Here is a 13,070-nt window from a genome sequence, read left to right on the forward strand (position 1 = left end):
TGATACGATCATAAAGAGAAGACTGAGAAACCACATAAGCCAAAACTCAGCTCGGCTCGAAAATATCCAACCTGACAAACTGGTTGGCCAAGGCCTGAACCTCCAAGGCTAAAGGCCTCTCTGCTACCGGTAAATATGCTAAGCTGCCCAAACTCTCCGCCTTACGAATCAAGGCATAGGCCACTACATTGGCCTTCCCGGGATGATAGAGAATGGTGATATCATAATTTTTAAGCAACTCCAACCATCTCCGCTGTCGCAAATTAAGATCCTTCTATTTAAATAGATGTTGTAGACTCCGGTGATTGGTGTAGACCTCACAATGGACACCATACAAATAATGTCGCCAAATCTTCAAGGCATTAACAATAGCTGCTAACTCAAGGTCATGGACCGGATAATTCTTCTCATATACCTTTAACTGTCTAGACGCGTAGGCAATCACCCTATCGTCTTGCATCAACACTATGCCGAGACCAAAACACAATGCATCACAATACACAGTATAAAACCCTGAACTTGTAGGTAATACCAACACTGGTACTGTAGTCAAAGTTGTCTTGAGCTTTTGGAAGCTCTCCTCACATTCCTCGGTCCACCTGAACGGAGCACCCTTCTGGGTCAATTTGGTCATAAGTGAAGCAATAGAAGAGAAATCCTCTACAAATCGGCGATAATACCCTGCCAAACCAAGGAAACTCCGGATCTCTGTAGCTGAGCATCGTCTGGACCAACTCTGCACTGCCTCAATCTTCTTCGGATCTACCTTGATCCCCTCGCACGAAACTATATGGCCCAAAAACCCCACTGAATCAAACCAGAATTCACACTTTAAAATTTTGGCATATAACTTCTCAAAGTCTGAAGCACAGTCCTCAGGTGTTGCTCATGATCTTCCCAACTCCGGGAATACACCAGAATGTCATCAATAAACACAATGATGAAAGAATCAAGATATGGCTAAAATAAACTATTCATTAACTGCATAAATGCTGCTGAGGCATTGGTTAGCCCAAATGACATTACAAGGAACTCCTAATGACCATACCGAGTCCTAAAAGTAGTCTTCGGGATATCTGGTTCCCGAATCTTCAACTGATGATAGCCTGAATGCAAGTCGATCTTAGAGAACACTCTGGCACCCTGAAGCTGATCAAATAGGTCATCAATACGTGGCAATGGATACCTGTTCTTCACTGTAACCTTGTTCAGCTGGCGGCAATCAATACACATCCGCATAGAATCATCTTTCTTCTTTACAAATAAGACAGGAGCACCCCAAAGCGATACACTAGGCCGAATAAAGCCCTCATCAAGCAACTCCTGTAATTGTTCTTTTAATTCTTTCAACTCTATTGGGGTCATACGATAGGGTGGAATAGAATTGGGTGAGTGCCCGGTAACAAATCAATGCCAAAGTCAATATCCATGTCGGGTGGCATACCCGGAAGATCCGCTGGAAATACATCGGGAAAATCCCTTACTATAGGAACTGACTCCACAGTAGAAATATCAACACTAACATCTCTCACATAAGCCAGATATGCATCACACCCCTTCTCAACCATTCGTTGAGCCTTAAGAAATGAAATAACCCTGCTAGGAACATGATCCAAGGTACCTCTCCACTCTAGCCGTGGTAGACCTGGCATAGCCAACGTCGTCGTCTTAGCGTAACAATCAAGGATAGCGTGATAGGGCGACAATCAGTCCATGCCCAAAATAATATTGAAATCCACCATAATGAGCAATAATAAATCAGTTCTAGTCTCAAAACCACTGATAACAATTAAACACGACTGATACACATGGTCCACAACAATAGATTCACCCACGAGTGTAGATACGTAAACAGAAGAACTCAAGGAATCACGGGATACGCCCAAATACGGGGCAAAATAAGATGACACATAAGAATAAGTGGAGCCTGGATCAAATAAGATTGATTCATCTCTATGACAGACCAGAATAATACCTGTGATAACAGAATCGGATGCAACGGCCGATGTCCTAGCAGGAAGGGCATAATATTTGGCCTGGCCTCCCCCTCTATAGCGACCTTTACCTGTCCGACCTCCACCTCTAGCTGGATGTGCAGGTGGAGTGGCAACCGATGCAGTAACCATGGCCTGAGAAGCATGAGGGCCCTGTAGAATAGGCGGGGCCTGAGAAACCTGTAGAGGTGCACCCTTCCTAAGTCTGGGGCAATCCTTCATGATATGACGAGTGTCACCACACTCAAAACAAGCCCTCGGATAACGTGGCTACTAGGACTGGCTCGGGCTCGATTGACTAGACTGCCCGCTGAAGGCACCTCATACAGGAGGTACAAAAAATACTGGTAGTGCATAATATGGAACCTGAGGTTTGGGAGTAGCCGGAATACCACTGGAAGCTGGAAGTGCTGAATAAATAGGACGGCTCACATAACCTCTACCATGACGGGCTGCAGCTGGGGCACGAGAATTATTATATATGCCAGAATCTCTGGGTCTCTTAGCTTCCCTCTCTTCCCTCTCCCGGATCCGCATACCTTCCAATCTCCTAGCAATTGACACCACCCGTTAGTATGTGATGTCCATATCTAGCTCTCGGGCCATACTGAATCTGATACTAGGGTGGAGACCCTCAATAAATCTGTGAACCCGCTCTCGAACGGTAGCAACTAAGGCTGGTGCATGCCTAGACAAATCACTGAATCGGACCGCATATTTCGACACGGTCGTAGAACCATGGCGCAACTGCTCAAACTCTGCGCGCTATGCATCTCTAAGACTCTGAGGAACGTATTCCCTCAAGAACATATCATAAAATTGAGTCCAAGTAAGTGAAGCTGCCTCAGCTGGACTATCCAACTCATATGCCCGCCACCACTGGTAGGTTGCTCCTCTAAGCTGGAATGTCGTGAAAGAAATCCCACTGGAATCCACAATACCCATAGTACGAAGGATACGGTGACATTCCTCCAGAAAACCCTGAGCATCCTCTGAAGCTAAACCGCTGAATGTGGAAGGGTGGTACTTTTTGTACCTCTCGAGCCTGAGCTGCTCCCCCTCTGAAATTGTTGCCCTAACCTCGGGCCGAACTGGGATAACCGGTTGCACTGGTATAACCTCTGGGGCACGGTCAACTTGGTCCTGTGGCTCGGGAGTAGGGGCGATGGGAGTCTGTGCTCTTCCCCCGGCCTGAGATGTGGCAGGAGCAAGTGGAATCAACCCTGCCTGATCTAGAGTGCCAAACATGCTAAAAATCTGGGCAAGGGTCTCCTGAAGTGCAGGAGTAGTAACAGGCGTCTCAGGTGCCTGCTCTCCAACTAGATCTACTTGTGGCTCTACTGCAGCAGCTCGAGCAGGTGCTCTGGCTGCACCACGTGGTCTTCCTCGGCCTCTGGCACGGCCTCTGCCCCGGTCTCTTACGACTCCAACAGGGTGCAGGAGTGTCTGATCATCGAATCCAATTGTGCGTGTCCTCACCATCTGTGAGAGAATAGAAAGACAATGATTTAAAATTTTGAAGTCAACAAATGCACATGATATGGAATCAAAGAAGTGAATATTTCCTAACAGTTCCATAGCCTCCCAAAGATAAGTACAGACGTCTCTGTAGCGATCCGCAAGACTCTACTAAACCTGCTTGTGACTCATAACACCTATGAACCTAGAGCTCTGATACCAACTTGTCACGACCCCAAATTCCCTCCGTAGGATGTCGTGATGGCACCTAGTCTCTAAGACTAGGTAAGCCTATCAATGCGGAATAACAATTGAAATATGAAATAAATAAATCTGCAATTCACATAATTACAACTCCCAAACCCCGGTAGAAATAAGTCACAAGCTTCTAAGAATTTATCCTCAATGTATCTATATATATCAGGGTCTAAGGAAAATAAGGAAGCAACATAATAATGATAGAAGAGGACTCCGAAGTTTGCGGACGCTGGCAGATATACCTCGAAGTCTCTGTACACTGGTAGCTCACTGATGTCTGGACTGGTATGATGTACCTGGATCTGCACAAAAAGATGTGCAGAAGTGTAGTATTAGTACACCACAGCGGTACCCGGTAAGTGCCAAGCCTAACCTCGGTAGAGTAGTGACGAGGTCAGGTCGGCCCCTACTAGAATAATAAAAGACAAGGTAAAATGTTTAACAATATAATAAAATGAAATGACAATGAAAATGAATCGAGTAAGTAGTATGTCACCAATTAACTACGCAAAATAATGGCAAATAATACCTCGCGGAAATAAAACAAAATTCTTTTCAACTTTAAGAAAATCACAACAATAATCAAAGGCAATTGCGGCCATAAATCAATATCAACAAGGGCACTTACTGGGTACCGCTGTGGTGTACTCATACTACGCTTCTGCATATCTTTTTGTGCAGATCCAGGTACATCCTACCAGTCCAGACATTAGTGAGCTACCTGTGTACGGAGACTTCGAGGTATATCTGTCAGCGTTCGCAGACTCCGGAGTCCCCTTCTATCATTATTATGTTGCTTCCTTATTTTTCTTAGACCCTGATATATATATAGATACATTGAGGATAAATTCTTACAAGCTTGTGACTTATTTCTACCGGGTTTTGGGAGTTGTAATTATGTGAATTGCAGATTTATTTATTTCATATTTCAATTGTTATTCCGCATTGATAGGCTTACCTAGTCTTAGAGACTAGGTGCCATCACAACATCCTACTGAGAAAATTTGGGATCGTGACAAAAACAAATCCAACAAACAAGGATTTAGGCATGAAAAATAGAGGATTTAATATTTGGCAATAATTTCCAATTTAATACATAAGGGCATTTAAGGATTTTAACCAATGTAATTTGCACATATAAACCAAGTACGTACTTGTCACCTCGTGTACGTGATTTTCAATTACACAATTTGCACATAAGACTCAATGCCTAAGGGGTATTTCCCACACTCAAGGTTAGGCAAAATACTTACCTCGAACCGTGAAATTATTTACTTCGTTGTGCCTTTGCAACGCGAATTAGCCCCTGAAAACCTCGTATCTAGTCACAACTAATTTGATTCAGTCCACACAATTATAGGAATTAATTCCATATCAAAATACTAATATTTTCCCACAAAATCTAAAATTACACAAAGTTTGCTTTCCCAGTGTGCGGTCCGCACATTTTCAAGTGCTGCCGCACATTTCTAAGTTCTGCGGCCGCACAATTTTGAGTGCGGTCGCACTTCACTGTGATAGCTTACCAGGCTTCAGTTAAATGCCCATAACTTTCAGATCAAATGTCCAACTGATTAATGTTATATCTTTCTAGAAACTAGATTCAAAGGGCTACAACTTTTATTTTTGAATCATCTCCAAATTCGTTGTAGATTAAAAGATATAAGCCTCCGAAGTTGAACCATCGAATCTGCAGAACCCCTGATGTGCGGCCGCAGACAAAATTGTGCGGTCCGCATTTTTCCTCTTTGTTCCGCACATTTTAATCTGCTGCAGCACTTTTTCATCTGCTACAGCACTCAAAAATGTGTCTCAGCACATGAAATTGTGTGGTCCGCACTTCCAACATTCCAGAAAAATATCAGAGTGTCAAAATGCCCGGACTCGCTCAAAACTCACCCCGAAACTCACCCGAGCCACTCGGGATCCCGTTAAAATATACCAACCAGTTCCATAACATAACACGGACCTACTCGAGGCCTCAAATCAATCAAACAACATCAAAACGATGAATCGCACCTCCAATCAAAATCTATGAACTTTGAACTTTCAAATTCTATATCTTGTGCCGAAACATATCAAATCAATTCGGAATGACTTCAAATTTCGCACACAAGTCATAAATGACATAACGAGGCTATGAAAATTTTTAGAACTGGATTCCGACCCCGATATCAAAAAGTCAACTCCCCGGTCAAACTTTCCGAAAATTTAATTTTCGTCATTTCAAGCCAAATTCCACTACGGACTTCCAAATAATTTTTCGTACATGCTTCTAAGTCCAAAATCACCATACGGAGCTATTGGAATTGTCAAAATTCGAATCTGAGGTCGTTTACATATAAGTCAAATCTCCGGTCAGCTCTTTTCATTTAAGCTTCAAAAATGAGAATTATTCTTTTAATTAAATTCCGAATCTTCCGAAAATCAAACTCAACCACATCCGCTAGTCATAATACATATTACGAAGTTGCTCGAAAGCTTAAGTCACTAAACGGGGCGTTAATTCTTAAAACGACAAGTCGGGTCATTACACAACCCGATAATCCGAGTCAAACCAGAAAAAAAAACTCTACTATGGTTTGGTTTGGTGTTGAAAAACAAAACCCGACCATATTTGGTTTGGTTTGGTTTTAACTAAAAAATGTCAAACCGAAACCAAACCAACCTAACATTATGTGTATAGAAGTTTTAAATATATTTAATACATAAAATATTTATGGTAGTATAGTTTTGTAAATATTTCTTAAGCTTTTTTCGTAGTTTATTTTCTAATGTATTATTTCAAGTTTGGGCTTATAATTTTTGGATGCTCCAATAAGTTTCCATAAATGTAGTAACTCAAATAAATCCTAAATCAAAATCAAATCAATACTAATGCTAATAAAAGACATTCAATTCAATTGTACAATAAATAAAAATAGTGTTGGTTATCTATTTTTTAGTTTTTCCATGGTTTAGATAAAATGTATAACTTATTTTTCTTTTAATGGTTAGTCATGTAAATAATAGTACTTATTAGTCATTTTAAATTATGTTTGTTTTCATTATAGCTTATTAATAATATTTATTTTATGCGATTTTATTATCTTTATTGTTGAATATTTTAGTACAATGTCATGACTCATCTCATATTTATGTTATTTTATTGAAAAATACTTTATATAGTTCTGTCTTACTAGGATTAAAGAAATATTTGGAGCACAAATTTTACGTTTTGTGCTATGAAGACTTTATGAAGAAAAAAAAACCCGAAAACCCGAGATTAAAAAATCCGCCTTTTGTTGTAACGACCCGGCCAGCCGTTTTAAAAGTTGTAACCTTTTTTCCCTATTTACTGCTCATTCTGTACTTTATAACTGATATATGACTTTTCGGAGTAATTGGTTTAGGTCCGGTGAGGTTTTGGAATGAATTGGAACACTTAGTTCCAAGTTTTAAAGCTTAAGTTCAAATAGTGACCGAATGTCGACTTATATGCAAATGACCTCGGAATAGAAATTTGATGATTTCAATAGCTCCGTATGATAATTTTGGACTTAGGGACGTGATCAAAATTTTATTTGGAAGACCGTAGTTAAATTAGGCTTGAAATGGCTAAAATAGGAATTTAAGTTTGAAAGTTTGACCGGGGAGTTGACTTTTTGATATCGGGATTGGAATCCAGTTCTGAAAATTTTCATAGCTCCGTAATGTCATTTATGACTGGTGTGCAAAATTTGAGGTCAATCGGACTTGATTTGATAGGTTTCGACATCGAATGTAGAAGTTGGAAATTCTTAAGTTTCATTAAGCTTGAATTGGGGTGTGATTTGTGATTTAATTGTTGTTTGATGAGATTTGAGATTTCAAATAAGTTCGTATGATATTTTAGAACTTGTTGGTATATTTGGTTGAGGATCGAAGGCCCAGGATCAAAGGCTGAGGGTCGAGGGCAGCCTGGACAGAACTGTAAGTTATAAAGCACGGGACTTTGTCCCATTTTCCATTTTTGATAAATTGGAGCTTGGAGAGAGGCGGTTTTGGGGAGATTTTTAGAGAAAACATCGAGGTAAGTATTCTTAACTCAATTATGGTTAGATTACCCGAATCCATCATTTCTTTTCACCATTCAATTAGTGTTTTGAGATTGAAATTTGGAAAAATTTTAGAAATCTCATAGAAATGAATTTTTGAGATTTCGGTGTCGATTCAGAGTCGAATTTGAGTGAAACTGGTATGGTTGGACTCGTAATTAAATGAGTTATCAGATTTTGTGAGTTTCGTCGGATTTTTGAGATGTGGGCCCCACGAACGATTTTTGAGTTAAATTCGGATTTTATTGAAAAATGTAGTATTTTCTTATGAAATTAATTCCTATAATTTTTGTTGACTGTATCGAATTATTTTGGCTAGATTCGAGCCATTCAGAGTTGGATAATCGAGGAAAAGGCCTACTAGTGGATTAAATTGGAGCAAGTCGAGGTAAGTGTACACGAGGTGACGAGTGTGTACACGGGCTAAATGTGGAAGATTATGTCTTTAAATTGTGTAGATCACTGTTGCATATTAATTAAATAATTTTACCTTGTAATATTCTTCATCATTGATTTAATTTTTATATTTTAAATTTGCTTGACCTTTTCCTGCTAATTGTTTTACCTGTTTAGTTGAAACTTGATTTCTTTTATTCTGTGCATTATTCGAAGGTTGATTTTATTTAATTTAAATATTATTAATATGAAGTATTTGACATTTTAAATTTGGTATTGAAGCAACGTATTAAAAATTTTGAAATATTATTTTTGTTGAGTTATTTATTCCTGAATATTTTTGTGAGATTTTTTTTGTACTCGTTTTGATTGATCCGTAAGCTCCCTATTGTGGAAAAATATTGTTAATGTTGTTTATTTTGGCAAATTGAATTATTTGGGCACTTGAGGTGCAAATTGTGATATATTGTGATATTGATACGCATGCGGTAGTATAAGGTATGGTGTTGAAACGCATGCGGTGAGATAAGGGTGGCTTGATACACGTGGCTAGTAGGGAAACTACTAGAAGTCATGCGGTGTGATAAGGGTGGCTAAAACGCAGGATGCTATTTCAGGAAAAATATTTTCTTTAAAATAAATTATGAAGGCTCCCGCGGTGATATAGGGAAATGAGATATTGTGAATTTATTTATGATTTAGGACTACAAGGCGGTACCTCAGGAGTGCCCTTGTTGATATTGATTTATAGCCGTGGTTGCCTTTTATTATTGTTGTGATTTTCTTAAAGTTGAAAAGAATTCTGTTTTGTTTACACGAGGTATTATTTGCCATTATTTTGCGTAGTTAATTGGTGACATACTATTTACTTGATTTATTTCCATTGTGTCACGACCCAAAATCCCGCCACAGACGTCGTGATGGCACTTAGTCTCTAAGACTAGGTGTAACGACCCGACCAGTCATTTTGATAATTTAAGCTCTGTTCGGTGGCATAAGGCCTTGAGCAGCTTCACATTATGTATATTGACATGCGCGCATGGTTGGATTCAGTTACCGGATGATTCGGAGTCGAATTGGAAGAAGGATTCTAGTTTTGGAAGCTTAAGCGGTGAGAATTTGCCGGAATTTGACTTTTTGTGTAAACGGCTCCAGAATGAGTTATGGATGATGTCAGCAGCTTCGTATGATGATTTTGGGCTTAGGAGCGCGTCTAGGATGTGTTTTGGAGGTCCATAGTAGATTTAGGCTTGAATTGGCGAAAGTTAGATTTTTGGCGATTTCGGTCGGCAGTGGAAATTTTGATATCGAGCCCAGAATGGAATTCCGAAAGTGGCTGTAGTTTCATAGTGTCATTTGTGACTTGTGTGTGAAATTTGAAGTCATTTGGACTAGATTTGATGTGGTTCGGCGTCGTTTGTAGAATTTGGAAAATTCTAAATTCTTAGGCTTGAATCCGTGCTTAATTCATGATTTTGTTATTGTTCGATGTGGTTTGAAGTCTCGACTAAGTTCGTATGGTGTTTTAGGACTGGTTGGTATGTTTGGTTGAGGTTTCGGGGGCTTCGGGTGTGTTTCGGATGCTTAACGGAATGAAATTTGGACTTAGGAAAATCTGGTGCCTTTGTTGGTTCTAGTGTTTCGCACCTGCGGAAGGGAGGCTGCAGGTGCGGAGGGAGTGCGCAAATGCGAAACTGGTGGGGCTGGTGATGGAGCGCAGGTGCGCAAGTTTGACTGCACCTGCGGACTCGCACGTGCGGAGATGGAAGCGCAGATGCGAGAATTGAGAGTTGGCCTAGGGTCGCAGGTGGGAGGAGGTTCCGCATCTGCGATGCCCGCAGATGCACAGAAGGCTCGCAGGTATGGAGACTATGGGAGTTAGTGACTTCCGCAGGTGCGACTGGTTAGACCGCAGGTGCGGTAAGCGCAGGTGCGGTAGGCGCAGGTGCGAGAAATGGTCGCAGGTGCGAAGATCGTTGGGCAGAAAAGGGGTTGGAATCGAGGGTTAGTTCATTTTTCACTCCATTTTTGATTTTGAGCTCGGGAGAAGGCAATTCTTTGAGGGATTTTCAGAGGAATCTTGTGGGTAACGATTTCTTACTCGAATTTGGTTTTATTGCATTAATCTATTGTAGTTTTCCTCATTTTATCAAGGTAATTGGGTGGGAAATGTAAGAAATGGGGGAAAAAGTTCCCCAATCGAAATTCTGAGTTTTGATCGAGTTCTAGGCATCGGATTTAGATGATTTTTGTACGAGTGGTTTCGTGAGTTAATGGGTGTTCTAAATTGGTAACTTTTACCCGATTCTGAGTCGTGGGCCCGGGGAGACTTTTTGGGCGTTTTTCCTATTTTCTTGCCTTAGCTTCGAATTCATTAGCTAAAGTAGTTACTTGTAGTATTATTAACATTATGCAATTGATTTGATTAGATTTGGGCCATTCGGAGTTGGATACTCGTGGAAAGAGCGTGGTTTCAGATTGAGTCAAGCGATTTGAGGTAAGTATCTTGCCTAACCTTATGTGGGGGAACTACCCCTTAGGATTTAAGTCATCTATGTTGATTGTAGTCTGTGTACGCGAGGTGACGAGTGCGTGCTCGAACTTATTTGTGGAAAGTTGGCCTTTTAGGATTCTTATGTCCTTATATTCACCGTGTATGATGTTGTTCTTGATACGTTTGAATTCTTATTTGCCAGTTTCACCTCTACATGCTTTGATTAGAGATAATTGCTTTAGGATTCACTCTTACTGTCTATTTGACCCTTATTCGACATAACCAAAGATTTTACCTCTTCTATCATCGTGCTATATTTTTCATAACTGCTTATCTTTAATTGAAACCATTATTTTATCATCCTATAATTGTTTAGCCTTAATTGGAGTTATGATTATCTTCCGTTGCTTATCCTTACTTGAATTGTTGAATATTCCTCGTAATTGCTCAACCTCAAAAGGAGTTTAGATAACCTATATCTTAGTTGACTTGCCATTATTTGGAACTATTTGACTCGTGTTGGCTTCTTATTGTTGACTTGAATATTGTGGAATCGTTGCTACATTTTGTTTTGTTTTCCCTTGTTAAGCTGTTCTCCTTGTGCCTAGCATTCTTTACTGTGGTTATTCCTTGTGAATGAGTTCTACCGTTCTTGTGATTTAAGTTCTTGAGTTGATTTCTCGTCGTGCTTTGCATCTCTGTCATTGTTGCTTTTGTACTTGTTATGGTGATGTACGAGGTTTCTGGCGTGTTATAGTTGTTATCGCTGTTGTTTGCGCTGCATATTTAAATTGGGACTACGGACGTATTCCGGGAAATCCCCCTATCTTGCATATTTACTTTGGGACTACGGACGTATTCCGGGAGATTCCCCAGCACTGCATATTTAAATTGAGACTACGGACGTATTCCGAGAGATCCCCCTGTCTTGTATATTTATTTTGGGACTACAGACGTATTCCGGGAGATCCCCTAGCACTGCATATTTATTTTGGGACTACGGACGTATTCCGGGAGACCCCTCCCCCCCTCCTGTACTGCATAATTAATTCGGGCCTACGGGACGGTATCCCGGTAGATTCCCATGTGGTTATATCTGTGTTCGGAGCTGCTAATCTTCCATGCTTAGGTATCACAAGGTGACTTATACTCGAAGGATATTACTTGAAAAGTTTATATTTGAAAAGTATTTATCTTGAAGGAACTATGTTTGAAGGATATTTATTTGAAAGGGTTATACTTAAAAAGTATTTATCTTGAAAGAACTATGTTTGAAGGCTAATTATTTGAAAAGTTTATGTTTGAAAGGTTTTTATCTTGAAAGAACTATGTTTGAAAGATATTTATTTGAAGGAAGTATATTTCAAAAATAATTTCTTATTGGAAAGGATTATATTCTAAAGACCTCAATTTAAAAACTTACGGGTGAAAGTTTATACTTGAAGGATTTGACTAATTTATTGGGGATTTGTTGGCTGAGACCTGATGTGAAAACTATTGCAGTTGCTGAGCTACTACTTGCCTTTTCTGTATTGTGATTTTCGAATTTGGGTTGTGTTTCCGTTCATTCTTTTGTGTCTTATTCTGGTGTTCCGCTGTTACTTGTTGTTTTTCCTTCCTTATTGCAGTTATTATGTCGTTAGCCATATCGTGGGGGTCCTTAGATAGATGTCATGTTCTGCCATCCCTATACTTATGCTTGTTCAGTTTATTAGACCAGTGGGTGTCTTGACTAGTCCTTGTCACTACTTCACCGAGGTTAGTCTTGATACTTACTGAGCACCGCTGTGGTGTGCTCATCTTACACTTATGCACATTTTGTGCAGATCCAGGTATCGATCGTTAGTAGCTGTGCGGATCCTTGCTGAGGAGACTCAAGATGAACCTACCGCTACGTTCGCAGGCTTCAGAGTCACCTTCCTATTTTGTATCTTCACTGTTTTTCCTTACTTTCGAACAGTTGTATTTAGAAGTTGTAGTAAACTCTGTAGAGCTTATGACTTGTACTACCGGTTTTGAGAAATTGTAAATTTTGTAAAGATTTCTATATCGAGACTGTTAGATTTCCTTTGTTATTGTTGTTACTCAGTAAATGTTAGGCTTACCTAGTTCCTAAGACTAGGTGCCATCACGATACCCAACGGAGGAGAAATTGGGTCGTGACACTAGGTAAGCCGATTATAATAACATTTCAAGCCTTTTATTTGATAAAGATATAATTTAATACACGTGTTGAAACCAACATCGAAAATAATTATAAATATAACAACCTCCCAAGACTGGTAATACTGAGTCACGAACTCTAACTGAATACATGGAATGATCTCAAGGATCGAATACTTAATATTGTTTGATTAATAATTAACAGTACAATAAAATGGAAAGACTCCAAGG

The sequence above is a fragment of the Nicotiana tomentosiformis genome, chromosome 1 (genome assembly GCF_000390325.3).
Source record: "Nicotiana tomentosiformis chromosome 1, ASM39032v3, whole genome shotgun sequence".
NCBI lineage: Eukaryota > Viridiplantae > Streptophyta > Magnoliopsida > Solanales > Solanaceae > Nicotiana > Nicotiana tomentosiformis.